Source organism: Rhincodon typus, chromosome 9 (assembly GCF_021869965.1).
Source record: "Rhincodon typus isolate 14 chromosome 9, sRhiTyp1.1, whole genome shotgun sequence".
NCBI lineage: Eukaryota > Metazoa > Chordata > Chondrichthyes > Orectolobiformes > Rhincodontidae > Rhincodon > Rhincodon typus.
In genome coordinates, this window is record NC_063340.1 from 5,420,507 (window position 1) to 5,444,338 (window position 23,832).

At 40.3% G+C, this 23,832-nt stretch overlaps 1 protein-coding gene and 1 long non-coding RNA gene across 2 annotated transcripts in view; both read right to left on the reverse strand.

The window, feature by feature from the left end:
* The window catches only part of LOC109934244 (mono-ADP ribosylhydrolase 2), a 68,648-nt gene that overhangs the window by 44,198 nt on the left and 618 nt on the right, over positions 1–23,832 (reverse strand). The gene's annotated exons all lie outside the window — the stretch shown is intronic.
* On the reverse strand, positions 1,541–23,830 carry LOC125483958. Its single transcript, XR_007262832.1, has 2 exons — positions 23,552–23,830; positions 1,541–2,894 (listed from the first exon to the last, which is right to left on the reverse strand). It is a non-coding gene; the product is annotated as an uncharacterized LOC125483958 (long non-coding RNA).

The window sequence follows — 23,832 nt, forward strand, 5'->3', positions numbered from 1 at the left end:
ATAGCAACTTCCAGAAAGATGCAATTGGATACATACTTCAATTACGAATAGTCTTCATAACTATGGGAAAAGTAAAGAAGTGTAGCCTTTGGATAGCCTTTCCAAAGAGCTAGTACTGGCATGAAAGGCTGAATGGTCTCTGCATTCTGTCACTATGAGTCTAGCTGCAGTCCATTCAGCGCTACAAATTAGAGAAAGTGCAATTAAGCAAACAGTACAATTCATTTGAAGATAGAACTCCACTGATTTCCCCACTACGGCTCAGTTACAAACCAAAGAAACAGTTCCTGCCACAGTAATGGGATGTTTGGAGCCTTCACTTTACATATAATTCAAAAAAAAAAAATTAATATTAAAAGTGTAGGTGAGGAAGGTACCAAAATAATTAATCAAACAAATTAACAGCCCCTGAAAAGGGGCCTGTAATTTAAAAAAAAAAATCAAAACTTGAAAGGAAATTCATCAAGTTAAATTAAATGTTGTTTGTAGGGCTGGTAAACAACTCCAGCCTGTTACAAACTGGTTGGCATCATGTTCTCTCTCTTCAGAGGCACTGAGGCATAGATGGACTGTGCATAAATGATTGGAGACAGTAGGGCAAGTTAAGAAAGCAGTCAATAAAGCATTTTGGGATCCGGGCTTGTATTAAAGGGAATGGAGTCCTATAATAAACAGTATTATTACAAAGCTACACAAAACTATTCTTTTTTCTCCCCTCTGATGTGGGTATCACTGGCATTGCCATTCCCAATTGCCTCGAGGACATTTCAGGGGCACATCTAGGCCAGGGACAAACAAGGATGGCAGATTTCCTTCTTGAAACAAGGACAATAATGAATCAGATGGGTTTTTATAACTATTGATTCATGGTTACGATGAGACCTGCTTTAAACTGCAGATTAACTCATTAATTGAATTTAAAGTCTTCCAGCTGTCATGGTGGAATTCAAACCCATATCCCCACACAATACATCTGGGATCCAATGACCTTACCACCACACCACCATCATATCTGGCCTCTCCTGGGGTATCGTGTCTTGTTCTGGGCACCACCCTTTAGGAAGGGTTGAATTAGTTAGAAAGAATGGTGAAAAAATTTCACAGGAATGGTTCTGGACATGAGGGGCTCAGGGCAAATGGTTAGATTGGATACTGGGGTTGCACTCCTTTACATCTTGTCATCTCCAAAGAGATTTGATAAGGGCATCGAAACTCATTAAAAGGTCTGAACAGATTAGAAAGAGGGAAACGTTTCCCAGGGCGAGAACAAGAGGTGATGAACAGAGGAAATAGCCGTTTCATGAGAAAAGCACAACATATTTTCATACAGCAAATGATTAGGATCTAGAATGCATTGCTTAGGAGTGCGGTGGAGGCAGATACAATCAAAGCCTTCAAAAGGAATTGGTTAATTATCCAAACAGCAACAGGAAAAAGGAGAAAGTGGAACCAGGTGCATTTGTTACAATGAGGTTAGGAATTGTCAACATTAAAGAAGAACGCCAAATGCCCAATTAACCAACAGAACTGTGCCACAAGATTTCACGTTTGAACAAAAACAAACTTTATTGTATATCAAAAAGTATCAAACAAAGCAAGTACTATTAACACTAAAGTTTACAACTGCATATTTTATGAACTCAGATTACTTTATATTTCTCCCCAAGAGCTCTCTTATCTTAAAATCCCAATGGTTCATTCAAATAAAAGCCTCAGTGCAGCTTTTTCAAATTCACTTGAATTCTCCTCAGTGTTCCAGCGAACTTCTGAGGTAAATATTCTGGAAGCAAGTGAGGAAGGACGAAATCTAGGACTGTCGGGAAGGTAGTTGTTGGGTATAGCTATATTGTTATGGGGGTCTGGGAGCACACAAATAAGTTTGCAATGGAAGATTGAGTAGTAGGGCAAGAGAGTGTGTGCAGTTATCTAGCAGCAGTAATAATAACAAAACGGAAACTCCTGAAAAGTAAAAGCACTCAAAAACACCTGACAAAACCCATGAAAACTGGGGTCTCATGCCAGAGAGGATGGGGGAGGAACAAGTAGCAAAAAAATTTCAAGGGTCACTGACTGGTGTTATGTTGGAAACTTTGGTTGCACTAACACTACTTGATGGAAGCTTTAAACATCACTGTTTCTTTTGTAGCAAATTCTAATTAACTAAAAATGGTGTCATTTATAGCTTGTATGAACCTAACAGCTCATGGGAATTAAATCTTTCTGCTTGCTTGAAAAAAAAAGTTCAATATTTAAATCTATTTTAACTTTACTTTTAAGAAACAAGCGAATACTGTATCAGAAAGAGTTACTGTCTCCATCATCAGCTACCTCTATAAATTGATGAAATACAAAACTAAATGAAAAATTCATTCTGCATATGGTTTTCAAATAATTTAGAAAAATTCAAATAAAATGAAAAATATTGACTCCATGAGGAGGTACACTTCTCCACTGAGAATTAGTATTCTCATCGCCCTGACAAAACCCTACAAATTCGACAATGGGAAATTCTGCTAACTCTCTCAAGTTAGTAACAGTTGAGTACAGTAAATGCCGTGGAGTTAGTGTCTTTCAAGTAAAAACAAAGAAACTAGTCAAACATACAAAAGACAGCTTCATGGCAAGTTTTAAATGCAAAAATGTCACTTTTAAAAGAAGTTTAGGAACTTTGAGGCCACATGAACTCAAAAAAAGGACAAAAAACTTGGATAAAATCTTGAGAACAGAATTGAGTTTTTCGCCTTCTTTCTTTTATTGGTATGTTCTTCTGATTGGTCATTCAGGATTGGTTGTTTTCATAAGTCCTTAGTAGTTTTCTAGCACTGTCCTCGCTTTTGATTTGTACGTTTCCCATCTGCCAAGAGACAGTGAAGCATGTGTTTTTTGATTGGTTCCTGGAAAATATACAAAATAGTACTTTCTTTACCCACTGCAGGTAAATAAATAACTCAGTAACACAGCTAAATCTCTTACGAATAATTGTTGATCTAATTGTAAGTAAAGTGTAGCTACTGTATCTATTTAGAATGCAAATGAAACCTGACGGGTCTGTTATGAAATAAAAACCGAAAGAACTGCGGATGCTGTAAATCAGGAACAAAAAAGAGAAGTTGCTGGAAAAGCTCAGCAGGTCTGGCAGCATCTGTGAAGAAAAAAATCAGGGTTAACGTTTGGGGTCCAGTGACCCTTCCTCAGAACGTTTTTGGGTCTATGAAATTGGTCACATTTAACACGCTGTAGATAATCATTGATTATAGCTCTGAATTTTCTTTTGGAGAATTACCTCAGAGAAGACAGCAAAGGTATCTTCTTCACCGGAAGGTAGTTCCTTGGGTCACTGCGATAAATAAATACATAGTTGCTTTAAAACAAACAAGCTGTACAAACAATCTACACTTGATAGATTTTGTGCAAGTTACCTTTGGTAAAGTATAAATTGCCAAGATGTTTTGTTTTCAAGTTTTAACAAGAAAACAGAACCATGCTGTTCATTGTGGAAATTACACAACATACTTTGCTGATCTCTGGAACAAAAATTTAAGACCAAAAAAGGTGTTTCCAGGGATTGAGAGGCATCAACAACAAGGGTCAGTAAATTCCAATGCCATAATCCAAGATCCAAGATCCAATGGTACTCCAAATCAAGATGGAATTTTGTGAAAAGGTTTCCCCAGGAAACATGATTTAGGAAATCTCATGTCTGAACAAACCAGTTATGTAGAATGTTTTAATTGCTGAAGCTTATATAAATTACTGTCTTTTGGCATGGTGGTAGTGGCAATAACACATCCAATGAGACTGATTTAAAAAAAAATCATTTACAGTAAAACCTTAGCTGGAAGAAAATTCAAAGCAGACTTTCCAAAAATATTATCTGCACATGGGATGTCAATATTTAAAATATAATCTTCAGGTGAATGGGGTAATACAGGGCGGAAGATACTTGGGCTAGGGCATAATTTGGCTCTCATTTTTGAAGTCACATCTTACTCCTGATATTTGCATCTCAACCACTTTCTTTTATCCAAACCAATAACAGAAACTGCATGCACAATCTACAACATCTCTGACTCAAGGAATGCACCTGTGTTCACTGACCTACATTGGCACCCTGTGTACCAAAACATAAGTCTGACCATCTGCATTAATGACTTGAAGGTGGGATGGGGGTGTGGTATAATGTGTCCAAATTTGGTGATGATGCAAACAAAAAAATGGGAGGACATGTTGTGATGTGGACATAAGGAATCTGCAAGTGGATATAAATAGGTTGAGTGACTCAGCAAAAGAAAACTTGACAGATGGAGTTTCATGTTGGAAAGTGAGGTCATGAACTTTGGTAGGAAGAATCCAAAGGCAGATTATTTAAATGGAGAGAGACTCCAAGAAAGTTCATGAATCTGGGTGTTCTTGTGCATGAAACATAAAAATGTCATCATGCAGGTACACCTGTAATTGATGCCACAAATGAAACTTTTGCCTTTACTGCTTGGGGTTGAAGTCTAAAATAGGCAGGTCTTGTTGCAATTGTACAATGTGTTGGTGAGGCTGCAACTCTACAGTTTTGATCCTGTATTTAAAAATGGATATATTGACACTGAAGGCAGTTCAAGAAAAAAAGAGATTCACTTGGCTGGTTACTAGGATGAAGGGGTGACTTGTCAAGAACAGTTCAACAGGTGAAGTCTTTAATTCATTAGCGTTTAGATGAATGAGGAGTGATCTACTGAAATATACAAGATTCTGAAAGGGCTTGACAGGGTTGATGTTGAGATGTTTCCACCAGCGGGTGAAATCGCAAACTAAGAGACATAGTTACAGAATAATGTGACTTAAAATTGTAATGTGAAAGAATTTCTTTCCCCAGACTGTAGCGAATGCCTGGAAACCTCTACCCAAGAGAGTTGTGGAGGTAGATCATTGAAAGTACTTAAAAGCAGAGGTAGATAAATTTTCTTTAAAATATTGAGTTGAGTTAAGGGCTATGAGGAGCTGGTATGAAAGGGAAGTTGAGGTTTGGGGCATATCAGCTGTGATCTTATAGAGTAGTGGGACAGGCTTCAAGGGCTAAATGGCCTGTTTCTACTCCTATTTCTCATGTTTCCATGTTCTCATGTTACGTACTCACCCCAAAAATCCCTCTCATTGAAGTGCTTCCAAAGACAACATTCCTGTTACTAGACACACCACTTAAATCATCCCCCTTCTCCACTGTCACTCAACTCACCCTCACTCTCCATCAAGTCTAACTGTCCACTGCAACACATCAAGTGCAATTAGTCCAGAGACTCTTGACAAATTAGTTCCGTTCCTCCCTCTTATTACACCTTCTTGTCTGTTGCTGTCAAAAAGGTTTTACCAACTTTCAAAAATCTAATTGCATTTGTTTAATACAAAAATTATATTTGGGCAATGAAATGTTTGCTGCTTTTTTCTATTGTTGACTAGAATTGCAAACTAGAATCTGTCATGACTAATTATGATAAGCATTGACTTTTTCTGTCAATTAAACAGTACTGTTTAATTAAGTGGCCTCAAAATTCAACTGCCATTTTATAACATTAAAAATGAAAGTACCCTCCTTCTACAGATCTTGGTCCCTCTCATTATTTGCCAGTTTTGTATATTGTGCAAAGTTTATGGAAAACAAGTAAATTCTAAAACTTGCATTTTATCAGAACATTTACTTCTTACATATTTGGGTTTGCCACACAGTTTCATGTTCACCTCAATAAGGCTTTTGAAATATATGCTTTTTCTCACTCCAATATTACATGAAGCTCTTGGAGAAAAGAAAAAAATAGTACACCAGCACAACTAACTAAATACTAGTGATCCAAATTCAACTCAGGAGTTGCTGCTCTGGGCAAAACTAAAGTATAAACTCATATCTACGAGGGGCTTCAGGTGTTGTGGTAAAATTTTATGCAAGAACTAAAAGGCATTTCAATTAATAAATTTGAAACATGTTATTGTACATTATATAAATTTAGTTAACTACTTTGTATGAGCCTTTATCTTATTGTACCACCTAAAGGATTAGGAAAAGTTACAGCTGTTTTTATGTGTTCGTGTAATTGGCATGCCCACAGTCAATTTAAAATAAACCAGATTGTTGCAATGGCTGTTTTTTAGATCATTATCTACAGCTGGCTCCATTTTATATATTTATTGAGGATTAGAACCAGTCAATATCTTGTTTTCTCTTTGGTAGAGACAGAACTCAGGCACATGCATTGATTTTATATATCCCTTGGTCTTTAGGTTCCACTTCACAAAATAGTGCTGGAAAATTACATTCTGACACTTTATACCTAGCTCCAGTTGTTTTCTTCAGAGACTTGCCAATCGCAGGGTGATTTTAAAAAACTCCAACTCAAATCTTCGATCTAAAAGCAACTCAATCTCTATCCTTCCTTCACTTTTAGTCAACCATCCTCTCTTATGGCATTTGAGCCTATTTGTGAAGATTACACAGAGACTAGGTTGGCTTTGGTGGAGACTATATAATGTGTGCCAGAGAGCTCAAATCCCTGCTCTAAACAATTACACCAGTATCCCACAGCACGCAGGCATATCTAGCTAGGCCAGCATTTTTTTTTAAACTCACCCCTGACTGCCCTGGAGAAAACGGCAGTGATCTGACTTCTTGAATTATTGCAGTTTTTGGAAGGTAGGTACACCCACAGGGCTATTATGGAGGGAGTTCCAGGATTTTGACCAATCAGTTCCGAAGGAACAGTGACAAAGTCCCAAGTCAGCTTAGTATCTGGCTTGGAAGGGAACTTGCAGGATTGATGCTCCCATGCGAGTGCTGCTCTTGTACTAAGTAGTAGAGGTGACAAGTTAGAGGCCCAAACCTACGAAACAGACTCTTGCCTATGGCGAGGCTAAACAACATTACGGGATAGAAAATGAAGCAGTGCAAGATAGTGGACAAAGACACATCCCTCCCTGACGTACTCAATGCTTTCTATGCTTGGTTTGAGCAGAATGCCAGTAGAGTGGTCATGCCTGCCCTGACAGCCCCAGACACACCTGATCCCTCGGTCACCACTTCAGATGTCAGATCTGTCTTCCAGGGAGTCAACCCAAGGATAGCGATGGGTCCGGACGGTGTCCCCGGCTGAGCACTCAGATTCTGTGCAGACCAACTGGTGGAGGTATTCACCAGGATCTTCAAACTCTTCCTCCTACAAGCTGAAGTCCCCACCCACTTCAAGAAGACCACCATCATCCCCGTACCCAAGAAGGCACATGCAACATACCTTAATGACTAGTGCCCAGTGTTTCAAGAGGCTGGTCATAGTCCACATCAACTCCAGTCTCCCAGTCCACCTCGATCCCCTACAATTTGCCTATTGACATAACAGATCCACAGAGAATGCCATGTCCCTAGCCCTGCATTCATCACTGGCACGTCTGGACATCAAAAGACACCTACGTCAGACTCCTGCTCATTGAAGGCAGAGCTGTAGTCAACACCACTATCCCCTCCAGACTGATCTCAAAACTCCGAGACCTTGGTCTCAGCTCCCCACTCTGCAACTGGGTCCTCAGCTTTCAGACCCACAGGCCACAGTGAGGATAGGTAACTGCACTTCCTCCACAGTAATACTCAACACTGAAGCCCCCGAAGGAATCTTCCTCAGCCCCCTACTGTCCTCCCTTTACACCTACAATTGTGTTGCCAAATTCCGAATGAATGCCATCAGCAAGTTGGCTGACGAAACCGCCATAGTGGGACAGATATCTAACAACGACAAGTCAAACTACAAAAGGGCACAGAAGGCTTGGTGACATGGTGCAATGAAAACAATCTGTCTCTCAAAGTAGGCAAAACTAAGGAACTGATCATCAACTTCAGAAAGAAAGGAGGAGAACATGCCCCCATCTACATCAACGGAACCGAGGTTGAGAGGGTGAATAGCATCAAGTTCCTCGGAGTGATGAAAACCGACAACCCGTCCTGGACTTCCCACGTAGATGTGACAGTAAAGAACACTCAACAACACCTCTTCTTCCTCAGGCAACTCAGGAAATTTGGCATGTCCATAAGGTCCCTCACCGACTTCTGCAGATGCACCATTGAAAGCATACTGTCCAGGTGCATAATGGCCTGGTATGGCAACTGTTCTGCCCAGGACTGTAAGAAACTACAGAAGGTAGTGTGCACAGCACAGACCATCACGGAAGCCAATCTCCCATCCATGGACTCTATTTACATGGCTTGCTGCCGGGGAAAGGCAGCCAACATTTTCGCACCCTGGTAATGATCTCCTCCAACCTCTTCCATCAGGCAGAAGATACGGAAACACAAACAAATGCACAAGCAGGTTCAAGAGCAGCTTTTTCTCAGCCATTATCAGACTGACGAATGGACTCTCTAGCCTCAAATAATGTTGATCTTGCTAACATTGATCTCACCTAGCGCACGCCCTGTGCAATGTAACCTGTATGCCCCTGTTTAAGTCTTTTTGATCTGTACATCCTTTGCTTACTATGGTCTGCCTGTACCACTCGTAAATGAACCTTTTCACTGTACTTCGGTACATGTGACAATAAATCAATCAATCAATCAATCAAACAAGCAAGTTTGAAAGGTGCTGTCAAAGGAACCTTGGTGAGCTGTGACAGGGTACATCTTGTAGATGGAAAAGATTGTTAGCATCTTACTTCGGCTGTGAAGGAAGTGAACGTTTAAGTTGATGATTGCGGTACCAATCAAGTGAGTTGCTTTGCCCTGAAGTTAAAGCTTCTTGAGTGTTGTTGGAGCTACACTCATCGAGGCAAGTGGGGAGTATTCCGTTACACTCCAAGTTGTGCCTTGTCAGCGGTGGCCAGATAATGAGACAGGAGGTGACTCAATGCCAAATGTCGAGGCTTTGGCCTGCTATATATATGCTTGATACATTCAATGTCAACGTCCTGGAGATTCACAGTGCTAGCTGGCCTTGCTTCATACACACAGTCAAGTACTCTTAAACTAAACCAAACATAACACCACCAAATTAAGAGAGATCATACCAAAATTAAATAAGACAGCCCTATAAGAGACAACAGAACCGTATATATAAAGTCGATGGAAAGGATAAGAAGGCACCCCAGCCCGCATGGTGCCCAATGACCACAAAAACCTGCAAATATTGAAGTATAATTAACTAATTGATGCACAACACTTATATGAACATTCATCAATAAAATCTATTAAATACTAACAACAAAAAGATGACAAATGGAACTAATGTCAGTAAGTGTGAGGTGGTGCAGTTCGCTACAAGTAATGGGGAAGAATGGAGGGATTCGGGGCTCAAGTCAGTACATTCTTCTCAGAAATAGATTGGAAACTCCTAGCTGAGGGAACAGAAGGTCACTTCTACTCCAGTCTACATCTTAAAATATTCTACCCATAACTATTAGAACAGCTACAAAGTTGTCAAACAGAAGGAAGACAAAAATCCCCAGAATACAAAGCCATGAGCATGAAAAAAAAATCCAGTACAAAATAAATGTTCAAATACATCATAAGCAATCCAATGACTGTTTATGGGTGTCCATACTTTAAAATGTGGAGTCATTGAACTTGATCAGCAGGTCAAACAACTACAACAGTTTAATTAAATAAATTGTCCTCCTAACGTATTAGGAGGAATCAATATACTGCAAGCAAGTTATCAGCACTGTATGTACAACGTTAAATCTGGCCTCATCTCAGTGGCAATATCATAGAATAGCATTCTGCATATCTGAAATTCTGCACGTGGGGTGTGGAATTTACGCAGTTGTGTCAAAGCTGGGAGCTGGCTGACACGTACCCATGTTCCAGAAACGAGTGCGTATCAAGGCAATTATCTTTGCTCAGTATTCAGCTTTTACAAATACTTTACAAAAATCAATTTAAAGCACATTTAAAAGATACATTCATAGAAACAATCTCTGTTTAAAGCCTGTACCCATTGTGCTCATGTCTGCAGAGAAAATACTGAAACACCGTAAGTTCCATTTAGGAATCTGAATAGAAGCAAAGAGTTAAACTGTACTAATGGGTTAGAAAAAAATCCAACAATGATTGGTCTGGATAGAAACATTTCAATATTCTATCACAGACAGTGACATAGGAACTACATTAACATTAATTTCAAAGCAGCATTTCTGAAAGGGCCTTAATTCTTTATTTTAACAAGCTATTAGTTACCTAATGTTTTAGTTACAGTAATCAGGTTTTTAATCTGAACTGCTATTAACAATTTCTGATGAAAGGTCATTGATCTGAAAGCTTAATGCTGTTACTCACATCACAGATTTTGCCTCATCTACTGAAGGTTTCCAGCATTTCCTGATTTTAAAAAAATATTCCCAGCATCACAGTATATTACTTCCGAGTAATTAATATTTTCTTAACTGTAGTAAACAGCATCTGTATACTGTAATATAATTTTGTTAAAGGCAGACATGTGCTTTTAATACCTAGTAATTTAACCAGACCTTTATCAGGTTTCAGTTAGTTTCAGTTTCATTCTCCTGTGAAATGCTTTGGGACATTGTTCCACATCTAAAAATTCTATTTACAAGAAAAGTCTATGACTTATTAGTACTGAGGAAGGAAAAGTGCAATGTCTTCCTCCAATCCCACTACTCCACAGGTCACGATATGAATTTAATAATTTCATCCAAAGCCCGGTATGGCCAATCATTTTAATACATACAAACATAAATTTATAGAGAAACCAACTTTTTTTAAAATAAGTGTTAAGTTTTGTTTTATCATAAACTGGATTTAAATGATGATGCAAAAACCAGCTACTACACACTATGTAATATGATATGAAGAGATATTTACCCCTGCGGATACGCCAAAATGCACAAGCCCTCATATGCACATACTAAAAGCAAAAAGGGAACAAGAGAAAAAGGTTTCTCTCTGCAGAGATTTACTTTGGGGGAAAAAACACTTTGGGACAATACCGATTAGGTTTAAGGCATTCAGATGGCTGTCAGGCTGATTTTCTTGTACATCACGACAGATATCATTGAACGCACGTAGTTGTCACTGGGGACCTTTGCTGATGCAGTTAGTCATGCAGGAAATACTGACAAACATTTTCATAGTTATCTCATGCTAGAACAGTTGAAGTATGGCTCCAGATAGCACACAACAGACCCACAAGGTTTCATTTCCAGAAACAGACAACCAAGCTGGGGAACCTCTTTCTTTTAACAGAATTCTCCAAACAAAAAACCTCTAAAGTAAAAACTGGAACTTGACAAAGTCATAAATCCAAGCAAGTGGTGTCCAGTAACTAAGCAGTTATCACTAGATAAGTGGCTACCAAAAATGCCTTAACAGAAGAAGTTTCGTTCTCCCTTCATTATCTTCTATCACGTCCCTGATGGGAATACAGTATTGGAAGTCAAGACCCATTATTCCGTGAATAGTTACAAATGTGAAATATGACCAATATAATCTCTAGAATGGTTAATGCCAAAATGTGAACACCATCTAGGAAAAAAAAACTCTTCATCAAGAAACAAGAACTTATTTACTATAATAAATGTATCCTTTAACACAAGACTATTTTTGTTTTTTTTTAATTAAAAAATATGCAAACTTGAACCATAGCCTTAAAAATCCAAACATGCACATATATTCACACATGGGATGGAAAAGAACAAAGACAAGAACAGTTCAGCAAAGGAACAGGCCCTTGTAAACTAAAAACCCTTTGCTTTTAAGCGGTTTGTTTCCCTCTATTCCCTGCCTATTCATATATCTGTCAAGATGCCCCTTAAACCTTGCTTTGTATCTGCAGCACCACCTCTTCTGGCAGCACATTCCAAGCATTTACTAGCCTCTGTGTAAAAAGAACCTAAAATTTCAAATCTCCTTTTACTTTGAAGTTTTTCACGCAGAGTGTGGTAGGAACCTAGAATGCACTGCCAGAGGTGGTGGTGGATGCAGGCACATTGCCGACATTTAAGAGGCATCTGAATGGTTATATGAATAGGGAGGAAATAAAGGGATATCGACCAAATAAGGGCAGAAGGTTGGTTTTTTAGTTTAGTTAGGGAATGATGATCGGCACAGGCTTGGAGGGCTGAAGGGCCTGTTCCTGTGCCGTATTTCTTTTTTGTTCTTTGTTCTTCTTCTTTAAACCTGTGTAGCCGAGTAATTGACATTGGCTACCCTGTGAAAAAGACTCCAACTATACATTCCATCCATGCCGAACAGCAATTTGCAAATTTCTATCAGCCTCGGACATTTGAGTGCAAAGCAATCAAGTTTGTCCAATCTCACCTCATAACTAATACCCTCCAAACCAGGCAACATCATGGTAAACCTGAATCAGAGATAGTAGGAACTGCAGATGCTGGAGAATCCGAGACAACAAGGTGCAGGGCTGGATGAACACAGCAGGCCAAGCAGCATCATAGGAGCAAAAAGGCTGACGTTTTGGGCCTAGACTCTTCATCAGAAATGGGGGAGGGGAAGGGGGTTCTGAAATAAATAGGGAGAGAGGGGGAGGCGGATAGAAGAAGGATAGAGGAGAAGATAGGTGGAGAGGAAACAGACAGGTCGAAGAGGCGGGGATGGAGCCAGTATAGGGGAGTGTAGGTGGGGAGGTACGGAGGGGATAGGTCAGTCCAGGGAAGACGGACAGGTCAAGGGGGCGGGATGAGGTTAGTAGGTAGGAGATGGGGGTGCTGCTTGAGGTGGGAGGAGGGGATAGGTGGGAGGAAGAACAGGTTAGGGAGGCGGGGACGAGCTGGGCTGGTTTTGGGATGCGGTGGGGGGGGGAGGGGAGATTTTGAAGCTTGTGAAATCCACATTGCAGCCCAATGGTATCAGGGTTCCCAAGCGGAATATGGGTTGCTGTTCCTGCAACCTTCGGGTGGCATTGTTGTGGCACTGCAGGAGGCCCAGGATGGACATGTCGTCTGAGGAATGGGAGGGGGAGTTGAAATGGTTCGTGACTGGGAGGTGCAGTTGTTTATTGCGAACCGAGCGTAGGTGTTCTGCAAAGTAATCCCCGAGCCTCCGCTTGGTTTCCCCGATGTAGAGGAGGCCACAATGGGTACAGCGGATGCAGTATACCACATTGGCAGATGTGCAGGTGAACATCTGCTTGATGTGGAAAGTCTTCTTGGGGCCTGGGATGGGGGTGAGGGAGGAGGTATGGGGGCAGGTGTAGCACTTCCTGCGGTTGCAGGGAAAAGTGCCGGGTGTGGAGGGGAGTGTGGAGCGGACAAGGGAGTCATGGAGGGAGTGGTCCCTCCGGAAAGCAGATAAGGGTGGGGAGGGAAAGATGTCTTTGGTGGTGGGGTCGGATTGCAGATGGTGGAAGTGTCGGAGGATAACGCGTTGGATCCGGAGGTTAGTGGGGTGGTACGTGAGGACGAGGGGGATTCTTTTTTGGTTGTTATTGCGGGGACGGAGTGTGAGGGGTGAGTTGTGGGAAATGTGGGAGACACGGTTGAGGGCGTTCTTGACCACTGAGCGGGGGAAGTTGCGGTCCTTGAAAAACGAGGATATCTGAGATGTACGGGAGTGGAATGCCTCATCCTGGGAGCAGATGCGGCGGAGGCAAAGGAATTGGGAATAGGGGATGACATTTTTGCTGGAAGGTGGGTGGGAAGAGGTGTATTCTAGGTAGCTGTGGGAGTCGGTGGGCTTGAAATGGATATCGGTTTCCAGGTGGTTGCCCGAGATGGAGACAGAGAGGTCCGGGAAGGAGAGAGAGGTATTAGAGATGGTCCAGGTAAACTTAAGGTTGGGGTGGAAGGTGTTGGTGAGGTGGATGAACTGTTCGAGCTCCTCGTGGGAGCACGAGGCAGCGCCGATACAGTCATCAATGTAACGGAGGAAGAGGTGGGGTTTAGGGCCAGTGTAGGTACGGAAGAGGGATTGTTCCACGTAAACTATAAAGAGGCAGGCATAGCTTGGGCCCATGCGGGTACCCATGGCCACCCCCTTTGTCTGTAGGAAGTGGGAGGAATTGAAAGAGAAGTTGTTGAGGGTGAGGACGAGTTCGGCTAAGCGGATGAGGGCATCAGTGGAGGGGGACTGGTCGGGCCTGCGGGACAGGAAGAAGCGGAGGGCCTTTCGGCCATCTCTATGGGGAATGCAGGTGTATAGGGACTAGACGTCCATGGTGAAGATGTGGTGTTGGGGACCAGGGAATTGGAAGTTCTGGAGGAGGTGGAGGGCGTGGGTGGTATCACGGACGTAGGTAGGGAGTTCCTGGACCAAGGGGGAGAAAATGGAGTCCAGATAGTTGGACATAAGTTCGGTGGGGCAGGAGCAGGCGGAGACAATGGGTCGACCAGGGCATTCAGGTTTGTGGATTTTGGGAAGGAGATAGAAGCGGGTGGTGCGGGGTTGGGGAACGATGAGGTTGGAGGCCGTGGGTGGGAGGTCACCTGAGGTGATGAGGTTGTGGATGGTTTGGGAGATGATGGTTTGGTGCTCGGGGGTGGGGTCATGATCAAGGGGGCGGTAGGAAGTGGTGTCGGAAAGTTGGCATCTGGCCTCGGCGATGTAAAGGTCAGTGCGCCATACTACAACTGCGCCTCCCTTGTCCACGGGTTTTATGGTGAGTTTGGGATTGGAGCAGAGGGCTGCACGTTCTGCGGGGGAAGAGGTTGGAGTGCATGAGAGGGGTGGAGAGGTTCCTATGATGCTGCTTGGCCTGCTGTGTTCATCCAGCTCTGCACCTTGTTATCATGGTAAACCCTTTCGGTACCTTCTCCAAAACTTCCACATCCTTCTGATAGTGTGGCAACCAGAACTATGCACATTGTTACAATCATGGCCTAACTAAAGTTCTACACAGCTGCAACATGACTTGCCAGTTGTTAACTCTATGCCCAGACTGATGAAGGCAAGCATGCCATATGGCTTCTTATCCACTTGAGAACTGTGGACTTGTATGCCTAGATCTCGTTGTATATTGATGCTACTAAGGGTTCTGCTATTTACTGAATACTTCCCTCCTGCATTAGAGATCTTCCAAAATGCATCATTTCACATTTGTCTGGATTTAATTCCATCAGCAATTTCTCCACCTAAGTTTCCAGCCTATCTATATCCTGCTGTTTCCTCTAGCAATCCTCCTCAATGTCTGCAGCTCCCCCAATCTTTGTGTCGTCCAACAAGGCAAAACAAGAAAAATTATACATTTCCAAGAATATTTTGAGTAACAAAATAAAGATGAAAAAGGCACACAATGTCTGTGAATCAAAATCTAATCCAAAATGAGTGGAATGAGGTGCCTTTTCTCAAACTTCTTTTTTTTAAGCGATGATATCACATTGTCAACTAGGGTAACCCCAGTTCAGTAGCTGGCCAGTTAGACCCAGTTATTGGTTTCAAATAGCAGCATTTTTTTTTTTGAAAAAGCAAAGTCTCATTTCCTGTCCAATTAAGAGCAAGAGTGAAAATTTGCTTAGGCTTGAGGGTCCAAATCCATATTGCTCTCACTCATGTCAGTGCTATGTCAAACTACTACTTCGAACCAATCCACAAACTGTTACTGAGCAATTACTTCTTTTGCCCTCAAAGACACCTAGTGCTAGCACGTCCAGCTGGAGTGCTAAAATTCAACTTCTGGCGAAATTATAGGCACTTGTGTAACCAGTAAGTGTCTACACAGTTCCACCCCTCTACACCACCATCCTCCCATCCCATCGAGTTGAAAAAAAATTAAGCATCCACTCTTCCATTTTCTGGTTTATATTTTCAAATAACATCTTTAGTTCTTGCATCTCTTTTTTTAAAAAAACCCAAGAAGTCACAATCCTTAAAACTGAAGTCCTCAAAAAATATTTACTATAAAGCCTTCATTATATTTTGTTGAAAACATCTGTTTGCTAAAAACTACTTAGCAACTGTTAGAGAGGCCGGTCTGTTCAGTGTAATAGAACAGTTTTCAATTGCAAGAAAATTGGGTGGGGAAACCTCATTCTAATGGCAATTCTCACGGTTAAAAGAAAATTTTGTAATGAAAATTTGTTACCAAAGGTTTGAGATTGGGCCGAAAGAAAAGAGAGAAGAAAAAAAAACTAATACTAAAAAGCTAATACTATTGCATGTAAAAAAATGAAAATCCAGTAAGAAGATTTACCATTTATATCTGACACTTTTCCTATGATGCAACTGCGCTGAGGAACAACCCTACATTACTCACTCACCTTTACTTGTACAAGTCAAAGATGCTTTCTTTAACCAGTTATTTTGTTTTTATGGCTATATTGCGACGTCAGCCACAAAAAAGGTAATAAATCCATTTAATTTGGCTTTCTTTGAACTAATTATCCAGAAAGCATACATGTCAAATCAAATTCTATCTGGCCACAAAATTCAAAAGGATAATCTTGTTAATCTTTTGTAGAGCTGGGTACTTTGCTTTATTAAAAACCCAGCAGACCCCTCTGCTTTGGCTGAATGGCCTCCTAGTGCTGTCCAATTTTGATTCTCATCTTTAAACTGGTATTAATAAGAAATTAGTCCAAAAACATTAAACTAAGTTCTCCTCCACACTTCAATACTGCTGATAAATATAGCTCTTATGCTGTACATCACATGATGTTCATTAAGTTGCCAGATTCCTACACTGAATATTTATAGCACTTGGAATGAAACATTCCCTACTTTGAGTATACATGGAAATAAGCCATTGGGCTGGAAGACTGGTGTTAAAATAATAAGTACTGCATTAATATTGCTATCCCTCTTCATGCAAGTAACACAAAAGTGTACAACTCACTCATGTTTCTAATGACTCAGGATCAAACTTTTGCAATAGTGCCATTAAGCCAGTGTAGAAATTCAATGTGTATCTTCTTACACCACCTATTTTAAATCTGGGGTTCAGGAGTTCATCAAATATCTGTTTATTCAATCATGGACAGCCTCAAGAATTCCACATTCTATGTTTTGTAGTTGCTACTTGGTTTTTATGCTGTTATTTAAATCAACTGCAATGATAGAACTATTTTTGTTTTGATTAGCAAGCACAGTTTTCTGGGAATTAAAACTCACAGGTCTCGAGAACACGTTAATATCTTTAAGCTGTACTGTAACAAGTTAATATATCTGTTTTACACCAGGAGACAGTGGAACACACTTTCATTTTGTTGCTGTGGGGAGAATATCACTGGTGGAGAACAGCATATCTGTCCACTCTTAGCATCCAGTGTCAGCATCAAAAAATTCCAGGTCATGTGCAGTACAGGTTCGATACAAAGTGAAGCTCTGGACCATGTCACAATTGACCAATGTCAGCAGGACATTCCTATGCATTAGTAATGCTTTTCCAGTTCCCGAATCCACATTTAGGTGATTGCTTGGAAAGACTGTCTGGATAATGAAGTTTTGTGAAATGAGTTCTCAGCCAAGGCTGAGCTGCATTCTCTTATTTTTCATAGGAGATGGAAATGGACATTATTAATACAAACAACACAGCACTACTGCAGGCTGACTCCTTGTGCTTATCAAAAATGTTACTTCCTCAAATTTATCATTGCAGGTATCCTCTATAAACCTGTTGTGTTTATTAAGAATTTGATAAACAATGTTATAAAACATCCGGATCTGCAAGCTTGCAAAATAAGAATAGAAGGAAGTAGAAAACAAAATTTTCAAATGACTTGACTTACAAAAAAGCTATTACTTTTGTATTCAGTTTGTGTTCTCTCACAATCAACTTTAATCCAAATACTTCTTGGAAGCATGGCTTGAAATTGCAAGTGTTCCAGTAATGTGTGTTGTAGAGAGCTACACGATTATTTTCACCCATAAAACATTTTTTTTTAAAAATGATATTGCTCAATGCATGTCTTAAGAAGGGATTGCAAAATTCGTCTCCTGTACAGAAATACCTTCTGCAACCTGTTAGATGAATAGAGACTGAGCACACATATCCCACCTGTACAAGTATACATCAGCAGCACTGCACTACAGGGTTCTGTTTCTTTTGAACAGAAGATGCAAAAAGACCTTAAATTCACTGTTTCTTTCTTTTTCTGCATTTGTGACACATTTAACATAATAGCTTTCTTAGGAAAGTCATTGACTGTGTTCAATTGATAATAGAATATTAGAGATTATGCAACATGAAACAGTTAGTGCTTTCATTTGGTTTAGTTACCTCAAAAGATGTCAATACCATCACATTGACATTATGCTATTTGCGTCAAGTCATTGTTGTGAAAACTTCGCAAATAAAAACGTTTCTATGAGATTCGGATTTCAAAAGTTTACAACCTGATCAAGGACCAACACCTTAAAAATCTCCATTTTGTAAGGATCTCCTGTCCAGTCATAAACGGTTACATGGTCATTTCACACACCAAATGTTAATATTGACAATGTTTGGAATCCGTAAACTTAGCAGGTATTTTCAAACTTCCATTCTCCGTGGTGTCCCAAAAGATTCTAGTTATATGGTGTACAATTAGATCCCTAACAAGACCTAATACAACATTACGTATCATCTTATCTGACCTTCACAACATGATTAATTCAGAACTGTTAAGACATTATGTTAACTGAGAAGTCATCCCCCTCTCAGTGTTGCAAGAAATGCGATTGGGTTCGCTTATCTGTATCAAGGTATAGCTAACACTACATTACTACCAGAAATATTTGAATTACCAAACAGGTGGTTTGGACATTTGCAATAATTTTGATTTCTATATTAAATCTGTGGTTCACGAAAGAGTTCTTCTACATGTATTGTTATAACTGAGCAAGGAGGGTGAAGTGATTCCTTTCTTTATCCCACTCCTCACAACAAGATTTTAATTTAAAAGGGGAGGCCACATTGCACATAACTCAGACTCATGAACAAGTCAGCCAAGGTCCTATACAAATAAAGAACAGTTGATTACAAACAAAAGGCCTACTCAAACAAAGAGATTTAAACCAGGACTTCCCAAAGTGGGGTCAAAGTTTTAGGTTCTCAACCTGAGATGGTAATTGCCACTGTGGAGCTCCAATCAACTTTTGAGAGCTATGGTCCCACTCTAATAGGTCCCTGCTCGCATAGCCCCTCCATGTTACTCTCAGCTGTTCTTGAGGAATGACGAAAAATTTCAATCTTCATGACAGGGTCACAGTGGGAAAGCATAGGAAGCACTGGTTTCGAACTGTACCACCTACTCTCACACGCAAGCACGCACACATGCAACCTCCACGTCTGGAATAAAACTCTACAGAGTATTATCCTAAAAGTACTTTGGTCAAGTTACAGTTAAATTCAGAAAATAAATAATTCTATTGGCACTGGGATTTCTTTTTGAATCAGGTACAGCTGTTAAATTCTTTTTTGTCTAGAGACAGTGATTTAGATTCAAAACTTTCTTCTTGGAAACTCCCTGCTAGTTTGCAAAAACAAAAATTGGGACCCTCATTTTCCTTTTGCCAAGTTTGAAACTTTGAATAAATTTATCAAAGACAGTTTTGAACCTTGCTCTACATTTGCAAATATGAACAAACCTCTGCCAAAGGACAAATAGCAAGTTAAAGTTGAAGACTACCAGACCACTAGCACCCAAGCTCCAAATTGTTTAGGAGAAACAGAAAAGTCTGCCCTCACATAATGTAAGCTGACTTTGAGAAGAGGCAGGGACTGGGCAAGAAGGTCACAGCTGTTCGGATGTTCTGAATAGTCATCCCTTGTTCATCAACTAGAAGGATTCAAATAGATGATTGGCATAATGTTAACTATCATCCCCTAAAAATTGGATATATAAACAAATGATCAGAGTAAGATGCAGTCCTCAGCAGGTAGTTGTCTGCCTTAGATGGGCCACAAAAGGAGGACGAGGGCCCAAGGGAGAGTTTCCTTACATGTCGGCTCATGAACAGGAAGCTGCTTTCACATGTTTAATGAGATAACACACCGTGCCAGCTGTCTGGTCATCCAGTGATAAACAATGAGCCATCCTCAACAGTCACAGGTTATATACATGCTGTTTAACAAACTTAAAACTATGTGTAAATTCCTTAACAATGATTGACTACTTATATCAGTTAACTGTGGTCCCTTATCCCAAAATTTTACAACTTGTGGTGATGTCTTCCAAAGGGGTTTTTTAACTCTCAAACTATGATGAAAGAGGTTTCACGGCAAGATAGACAGCAAAGGCTGCCTCTAACTGTTTGTCACACCCACAAACCGGGTGTGTGTCCTCTCCAAACAGTACTGTAGCCTCAGTGACTGTAGTCCAGCAGCTTGTGTTCTTTGCAAGTGCAACATTTTTCTCTGCCATAGCCAGTCCCCTTTGCTTTGCAAAGTGTTCTTTACCAAAAGTCCAAGATATAGATATATGCAAAGCTATTCTAAAATTAACATTTAAGAATAACACACCTTCATAACAACACTCTATTTCCAGATTTTTAAATATTGTTTTTGATGATTGCCCATCACCAATTGCCAAAAGAAGATGGCAGTGAACTGCTTCTTGAATCACTGCAATCCTTGAGGTGTTGAGGCGCCCACAACGCTTTAAAGAAGGAACTTACAGGATTTTGAGTCCGTGAAAATGAAGGAACAGTAATAACTCGCAGATGGTGATTTGCTTTGTGTCTGCTGCCCTTATCTTTCTAGGTAGTAGCAGCTGTAGTAATGGAGGAAGAGTCTGGGTAAATTACTGCAGAGCATCTTAGACACAGTACACATTCAGCACCGATGCACAGTGATAGCAAAATACTGAATGTTGAAGGGGTAGATGGTGTGTCAATCAAGGGGGCTGTTTTGTCCTGAATGGTGCCAAGCTTCTGGACTGTCATTTGCACGGGCATCCATTCAGGCAAGTGGAGAGTATTCCACCACACTCCTGACTTGTGCCTAATATATGATGGGCTGGCACTGGGGAGATAAGAGGTGAATTCGTTGCTGCAGAATTCCCAACACAGTATTGCTGATCCAGTTAAGTCTCTGATCAAGAGCATATATACATATCCCAGAATGTTGAGGACGGGGAATTAAAATGACGGCACTGCCACTGAACGTCATCGGGAGATAGTTTGACTTTCTCTTTGGAGATAATTATTTACCGGCACAAATGTTACTTGCCATGTATCTGTCCAAATCCATCCTTCTATCATATACATTAGACATTTCATAAATACACATACATATTTGTGCACCTCTCTCTCTCTTCCAAGGATCCTTGATGCTACAGTCAGCCAAATGATGATAAAGCAGTCACTCTTAGCTCATTGCTGGAGTTCAGCTTTTCTGTCTATATTTGGGCCAATGCTATCTACAGCAATGTGACCCAGATGGAACCCAAACTGACCATTGGTGAGCAGATTATTGCTGTATAAGTGCCACCTGATGGCACCTTTGACAACACTTTCTGTGGACCTTTGGTGATGATTGATAAATAACTGGCCAAAAATGGAAACTTCATTACTTGAGATCAGTAATGAAGTTTGCATGTGGACATCACATAAAGACAGATTATCCTGAGCAATGATGAAAAGTGCAGTAATACATAAAGTCACTTACAATCAAAGCTTCCAAGAACCCAAAGGAGATACAGCACTATCAGAACCAGGCATAACTCCATAAGGAGGAGGAAAGGGGGTAAATTGCATCAAAGAAAAACAATGCATCCACAAATGCTTAATTTTTCTATCAAGTTCCTTCATAACACAATACAACTGGGCATCCATCTTTCTCTTAGCTGGAAATCCTCTACAACTAAGTTATCTTCTCCCTTTACTTTACCAAAAGTTGAATTCTTTGCACAGATCAAGACATAAAATGTATACTGCGACACAGTTATTTTCCCAATTTCAGCATCTACATTACAAAGTGTTCCAAATCAGAAATTTCAAATGCAAGTAGCAGTAATATTCCAAAATATCTTAAGTTCTAAATGTAGGCTCGGAACAGTACAAAGACGACATTCAATTTCCCTACAGTAAACATGCAGAGTGTCCCAGAATGCAAAACCTGAAATGCTGCAGTTTGGGCAGAGGCCTGGTATAAATAGGCGTTAGATTAACATCAACCATGTAGGAATCTCACAGCCACCCAACAGAATTGGCTTTCATTTTATCAATATTGCTTGACCTCAGAAAATAGAGGCAAGTGTAGATTTAGTGTAACATTGAGGTTGTACCTTCTTCTTTATGGTAGTTCAGTGTCCAGTTTCAACATCAACACAAATTCCAGTGAGACCTGGCTAAAGCAAGTGTTGACAAGGCCATGATTAGACACAGGAGAAAACTGAGCTCAGTGGTACACTCAATACCAGAGTCAATAAAATGTCATAGCGACAAACAGAATTTTATAACACTACAACCCAAGTCAAAACATTTTACTTTCAAAGTTGCAACATGCCAGCAAGAAATATTTCTACATTTAAGATATTGCTGTAGTACAGTACCTGCAAGCAAGTCCCTACAATGCTAACAACTCTCTACTCATCACTAAGCAAGATTGTTCAGAATTATCAATGTTTATAATAAGTAATGATCATTACATAATTTGCATGTTACACATATAACTGGCTTAATTCTATTCTAGTGTTTCAAAAGATAAACATCCTTGTTGACAGATACAGATGTGTCCCAAGTCAACAAAACAGGTAAAAGTTGTCAATGACAACCCATTTTTTCCTATCAGCTGAGTTCATGATGTCCACACTTTATTTTACAATGTTTACAAAATTGTGCAGCTACGCACAAAAACAAACTAATAGCCGTAACTAAGTCTGTAGCCAGAAATATAGACTTCAGAAAATCAAAATCCAGGGCTGGACAATTCTTACTTGCAGCCATTGTGCATTTTGGTTACTAATTTAACTCAGCCTCCTTTTTTTTAAAAACATAAATCAAGTTGGTCTGGATACAAAAGTTAAGAAATTGCTCTGAAAAAGAACATGCTATAACATCTCAACTATCATGCAATTTTGAATATCGCCAGGGTAAACATCAGTCAGATACAGTTTGTGTCATATTATTCACAAAGAATTGAAAAATGCTTTTAAAATGCACAACAGCAATGCCTCAAAAACAAAAGGATGAGAAGAGTGAAATACAATCTTAGAAAACTGCTGAGGATTATAAAGACCTCACAGCTTATTTATATTCCCAACCCTGATGTGAATTAGTAATGGTGCATCATATATCCCATACCTGCATTACACCACAATTAAAGGCACTGTCATTATTTATTTAATACTATCCGTTCAAATTGACCGAACTAGAAGTCCCAACTAAATGTCTATTCAGAGTCCGTGTAACTCCCAGTTACAACCTTCTTTTCCCATAATCTGAGCCCATGGTGTCCTTAATTCATGAGGTAATGTTGACAGACACCCCTTCCTGCCAGAACACAGACACAAAGATATAGACGTCAAAAGTGGCACAAATCATAGATAGGAAAAATTCTGTAACGTTATCATTCAGGTAAACAGCCACTGGATTCACTGCATTTCACTTAACAAAACAGAAAAGGCAAGCACAATTTGGACAAATACCACACTTATGGTAGTGCAGTTTGACAGAAAAGAAAAATGCTTTACGCCCCCTCACCAGTTTTACGTGCAAGACAAAGAAATCGGTCCATTGGCAGACAGATCGGGGCAAAAAGAACAAGAAGACGAGTCGTTGATAGCGCAAGCGATACAGACAGTGTAAAGGTGTGTGTTTCAGCTCCTTTCTTTTGACAGGCGGCGCTTCAAGGCCTAGTCTGCTCCTATGACAACCAGAAAAGCCTGGTCTCAGCAGAGCAGCCGGGGACCCTTTACACGGCTAGTAAAGTGAAAGGGTAGGGTGGGAAGTAGACCCTGGTGACAGGGTGAGGTGAGACGTTT